Source organism: Convolutriloba macropyga, chromosome 2 (assembly GCF_964194025.1).
Source record: "Convolutriloba macropyga chromosome 2, txConMacr16.3, whole genome shotgun sequence".
NCBI lineage: Eukaryota > Metazoa > Xenacoelomorpha > Acoela > Convolutidae > Convolutriloba > Convolutriloba macropyga.
Window position 1 is genome coordinate 52,281,443 of NC_134469.1, and position 6,000 is coordinate 52,287,442.

General features: G+C 39.0%; 1 protein-coding gene across 9 annotated transcripts in view; it reads right to left on the reverse strand.

Annotated features, from left to right (window-relative positions):
• LOC142358757 (uncharacterized) overlaps window positions 1–5,456 on the reverse strand; it is a 150,719-nt gene extending 145,263 nt beyond the window's left edge. For 3 of the 9 annotated variants that reach the window (XM_075410324.1, XM_075410321.1, XM_075410322.1), the window contains exon 1: window positions 4,613–5,455. The gene's annotated coding sequence lies outside the window, so the exon portion shown is untranslated. Of the gene's footprint in view, window positions 1–3,062; window positions 4,000–4,064; window positions 4,495–4,612 lie in introns of those variants that run through there. The other 6 variants (XM_075410326.1, XM_075410323.1, XM_075410325.1 and 3 more) reach the window with 4 other exon arrangements.
• Between the last annotated feature and the right edge of the window lie 544 nt (window positions 5,457–6,000).

A 6,000-nucleotide genomic window follows, 5' to 3' on the forward strand; every position in this document is an offset into this window, starting at 1 on the left:
ATGCTCCAACAAGAATACTGGATCATCAGGCTGAGAAATGCATTAAGAAAAATCAAGTCGAGATGCATCAAATGCAGACACAGGAACACCAACCCAATTCACCCACCGATGGCAGATCTACCCCGAGAACGACTTGATGAACATGTGTTCCCATTCATCCATACCGGAGTCGACTACTTCTGACCCTTCGAAGTCAAGTTCCTACGATGTACCCTGAAGAGATGGTGCTGCCTTTTCACTTGCCTGACAACCAGAGCAGTACACATCGAAGTTGGACACCGAGTCATGTCTAGCTGCAGTGACAAGATTCATTGCAAGACGTGGCTACCCAAGCATCATCATCAGTGACAACGGAACAAAATTCGTTGGAGCAGCCAATGAGCTGAAATCACTCATGAACGAGTGAGACAAAGCAAAGATTGAGAGTGACTTAGCACAGAAAAAGATTGTCTGGAAATTCAACCCTCCCGGAGCTTCTCACTTTGGTGGAATCTGGGAAAGACTGGTTCAAAGTTGCAAGAAGGTCATGATTGCAATCTTGGACAACCGAAGCCTCACCGATGAGGTACTCAGAACAACAATGTGTCTTGTAGAGCAGACTCTCAACGCAAGACCCCTGACAGCAGTAAGTGACGATCCTGAAGATTTGACATCACTCACACCTAATCATTTCTTGCTTGGACGAGAGAACGCGAGTGCACCATTCATGCCACCCAGTGAACGCTACCACGACCTGAGAAAATCTTTCAAAACGGCTCAAGCATATGTCGACATGATCTGGAAAAGATGGACTCGTGAATATCTTCCACAATGGAACCGGAGATCGAAGTGGTCAAAAGAACATGTGCGAAACCTGAAAGAAGGCGAATTAGTATGGCTAGTAGATGACTCCTTGAAACGCTGTGAATACAAACTGGGACGAATCATTGAGATCTTCACCGGCAATGACGGAGTTGTGAGATCAGCGAGAGTCAAAATGGCACATGGAGAGCTAAACCGGCCAGTCGTGAAGTTAGCGCCAGTATTCTACGATGGTGTTTCCGAGATCGAAAACAGGGCCGGCGATGTTGGGGCCACTTCAGATCAGCTACAAAAGCCATCAGATAGGAAGAAATAACTCTTGAAACTGAAAAAACTTAGAATTTGTCAAAACTCAAAAATGGTCAAAACTGAAAAATTTTACAAGTTGGGACCGAAAATTTGTCCACCCCCTCCGATTTTGGGAAGGCAAAACCCGAGCAACCCGAGGTTATGGCAGACGGTTAGGGTTACCTCTAAGCTACTCATGGACCCAACAAACGTTATTGCATCAGACCCACAAATGTGGCTATTAGCACTTATATGGTGCAAATTTGGCATTTTTCGATATTTTGTTATTTATTGTTAAATTTCTTAAGTTGTTTATTTTATGATACTTTAGATGACCATTAAAGGTGAAAAACCGTATATTCGAGGCATTCACAGCCACGTAATAATCATCCGTGCTTATGTTAACAAAAGTAAATATTGCATTAATTTGACATTTGCTATGTAAACAATGACCTAAATCATTTTCTTGATTAACCAGTAGCAATGAGACAAGTAGCAATGATGTTATAATTGATAAATAATTGATTATTTACTTTAACCCAACTGTTTGATTAGTGAAACCGTATTGTATTTAGAACCATTAGAAACTGTACCAAGAGCAGTTGGCTCTCAGATAGAGTAAAATTTGATTCTTAACAACTTTAGTCTTTTTTGCTAAGTTTTGCTAGATCTTAAGATCTTGCGGGTTCTAAGTTAGTTGAGCTTACTTGACGAGAAGTTAGCAACAGTACTAACATTGGTTGAAGCCTTACAAACTTCAGCACGAGATTGAACATAGATTATCACTGGATTTTCTTAACTTCAATCAGCAAAATTAAAGTTACAGTCCTTTAATACGTCCGAACGACTAATTATTTCTGCGAGATCGTTAGTCAATCGAACCCAGTGAAGAACCAGGCCGGCGTAAAACTCGAGAACCAGGCTGTGTTATTTTGGTTCTGCTGAGATTCTTGAGAAGCCGCAACATTGTTTCTTTTTTTCTCACAGATGACATTTTTTTTCAATTGTTTTACAAAAATTAGTCAAATTGTGTCACAAAAGCAGTTTAATAATTGTTATATATTAATTAGATGACTAATATCGCAATGCAAAATGTTGATCATCATTTCTACTTTTGCCATCTGACTAATACTGACAACTTATTCTATTTTTAATTGCTGACCACTTTCCTGAAGAGTCAGAAAAGCTTCTAGCTGTCGTGCGCTTTAGCAAGTTTTGCATATTAGAAATTCAAATACTGAAACTCTTTGTGTTTGTTGTTTATGATAAGTTTTTGCTGCTTTTTGTTCAATGCGTGATTATTATCAATCACATCTTTCTGGTTTTCAGCCATTACGGAACCTGTTTTGTGGCTACATACATGTTCAGGGTGACTGGAAATACTCTCGAATTTTACTTAAACACTTTTGCACAATGTCCAACCAATTCTGATTGAGAATCAAAGGGTCCGTTTTGAAAAGGCTGATGATTTCATAGTAGTTTTATAGCTTCGTTTGCATACAAAAATGCATAAAAAGCAAAAATGTTTTGTATGCTACTTTTTTCTACTTTATCTTCATCAAATCAGATTGGAGTATGATGAGAGAAACCTAAGACCAGTTTTTTGCTTTGGAAAACTCAAGTCTTAACTCATCTCTGCACAGAGAGGTCTGGAGAGGCCCAGAGAGGTTAGGAGTCATCCACTTAAGTCTTACTACTTCTGTCAAGACCTCGACTCAGAAAAGGGGCTGGTTCACTCCTCACGGCCTATGGGACTTCCCTACCCGGTCGGAAAACCTTGTTTTACACGGCCTGACAGTTCATATATCAATATTGCCTTAATTATCAGGTAGTCCGAACTTGCCCTGGAAATGGACATCGCCAAGCGTCCTTGTGAACAAAAAAAATACTAACTCTGAACCAGGATCTGTTTGTATTGCGGATTATGATTTGCTATCTTCTACCTACCAAAGACTTTTGGAAATTGGACAAACCTGGGAGGCATTTTTGACTTAAAACGAAGCAGTTTTTCCTGAAAAGGTATAAATGGAAGATGGAAAGCAATGAGATAATGGTAGCTGCTTTGATAAGTTACGCGAGCACAAGATTAAAGATACGCGAGCACAAGTCAAATATTGACGAGCGAAGGATATACTTTTGACGCATTAATAATTCATTTGTAAGATCCTGATAGCGGGGAAGTTATGGCTGCATTATTGTTTGTGTGATGCTGCTCCGCAAATGTTTGTAGTTGTTGTTGTTTCGTTCAGTAATGAAAGTAGCGACAGGGAAAATAAGTTGTAAATTATTCAAATAATGTTGGGAGTTATTTTTCCATACTAATAGCCCACTAAATCCTTTGATGCATGGCTTTTTATGGTAGAGTAAAGGGGAGCCGCCGTGCATTAGTGGGTCACAGACTACCTGCATATTAAATAAAATTGACACATTTTAGAAGTAAAATTTACCAAAACTGAACTCATTTAAAACATGAAAACTTAACGCACTTCTATAGTTAGTTGCACGTGTTCAGCAATTGATCTATTAATATTAGCCTGAATTTTTCGGGTAAACTGCGCATTTGAAATTAGTTGCTTTGTTTTATTGAAGAAAAATGAAGCAAAAACTGTTTGCGAGAATAATAATTCAAATTTGAATGGATGGCGATGGTGGCAGTGGAGGTATTATGGAATATGGTTTGTGTTATTGAGTGAAAGGAAGGAAATTGATTAAAGAGAAGACAAAAACTATATATTTGTTGCTTCATGTGATATTGTGTCGAAGTGTTGAGTAAATTTCGATTAGTGTTGCTGTTGGTGTGTGTGCGTGGGATGAGGGAAAGAGAGTGAAAGAAAGACTAAAAGATGGAAAAGAAAGTGGGAACAAGTTTTACCCATTCTATACGTACACTACATACATACATACATACATACATACACACATACATACATACATACATACATGCATAACCATTACACTCATACAGAATTACATACACATCCAACAATGACCCTCTTTTCCACGCCACGGCATTTAGCTGTTGTTGTTGTGTTGTTATTTGTTGTTTGTGTTTTAGTGTTGTGGTAGGAAGTACACTGCTAGTGCTCTAGTAAGAGTACTGGTAGAAGCAGAAGTAGTAGCGATAGTAGTAGTAGTAGTAGTGGTGGTGGTAATGTGAACAAAACAATGGCTGTTGTGTTGTGTTGTCACTCTTCGCTCTCCTGGGCTTTTTTTATTCTTTTGATAAGGTGGAGAACACAAATTCCTCAACTCTCTCCTCTGCCGCAACTACAACTGCTACTCCAGCATGCCATATTCTCACTGCAATTTAGTACACAAAACAAACAAACAAACAAACAAACATTATCATCATCAGCAGCAGCAACACTAAAAGCATGAACAAAAACTAGTAAAACAACAACTACTTTCCATGTATGCGCAGCAGTATGAATAAAGGTGTGTATGTAGCTATAGTTGGAAATGGTGGGACACAGTTTAGGAAGAAAAGTGGAGGCGCTCATGTGTGAGATAAATTAATGCTTACCTGCAGTAGAGGAGAAGAAAGAAGGAATTTATTAATAAACAAAATAACGGAGCAGCTAGCTGCTACTATGGCGGCAGTAAAGGATTGAGAAATAAACAGCGAAAATTGGCGAACTAACAGCAAAAACAAACAAATAAACAACAAGCGCCGAAATAGTCGGGTGTTAATATTACCGCATTGATGGAGAGTAGTGGGTGTGGAAATGAAAGGAAGGGTTAGTGGTACAGGATAGAGATAGGGGTATAAGAAAGGAAGCGAGTATGGAAGGAATGGATGGATTGGGGGCAATAACAGGAACAAGGTGAATGTTGTTTGTTGTAAATAACAGGCAACGAGTTAAGGTCTGCCGCCACTATTCGAAATAAGTGCATAAACATAAAAATGCACAGCTAGATTATTAGTTAGTTTGAGCTCATATAGATTGAGGAATAATTGGGCATAGAGGTACGGAAGATAGCCTACTGCATAGCTGCTGTTGTGTATATGTGTACCATGGTGTATGTGGTCGGTTGTGTGAGCGTGTGTTGGCGGTGGTTTGGTTTTGATTAAAAAGAGGCTGCTGCTTTTTGCTGACATCCGATACGAGACAAAAACACACGGAAACGGTGGGGAATTAAATTTAATGGAATGCACAAGCTCACATATACACATTTATCCTCATACATCTAAAAAAAATTGGAACAAGGTATGCGCTATAATTTGAAGCAGTTAGAAATGGTACGCTACTAATACTTGCTGTTTACAAATCTACTCTATCGTACTTTTCACAATAAAAATGACTTGTACTAATTTGGCTGTGCTCGCGTTTGCGTTTTCCCAACAAGTTAAAACAGCCAAGACTAGTTTTATTTTGAAACACGTTTAATAAAAAGTGTAGCTGCCGCCGCCAACATTTTGCACACCATAATACAAAGCTTCAAGGTAGGATGGCGTTGCACATAGCGCCACCATCGCTTTAATGCAATAAAAAGAGGAGACCCCTAATAAGAAAAAATATAGAATGTTATACTCAACACACACACGCACAACCATACAACACAGTCATGAAGGTACCAGCTATGGTAAGGTATGGTATGGTATGCTGGGGTAGTGTAGTGAACGTGAGAGAAGAGAGAGAGAGAGAGAGAGAGAGTACACGATGAAATAGAATTGTCACGTCATTTATTATGCAATACTCTATATCCATCTATCATCTCTCTATCTCTCCATCTATCTATGTAATTCCATGCTCTTTCTCCCACATTTCATGTATTACCACCACATTATGTAATACCACCGCTACCACTGCCACCTTTTCCATACAATTTACCACAATACAACATATCCATATTTTCCAAGTCTTCTTTAAAGTCCTCACAACACAAATCCTACTTCTATCCACCCCCTCC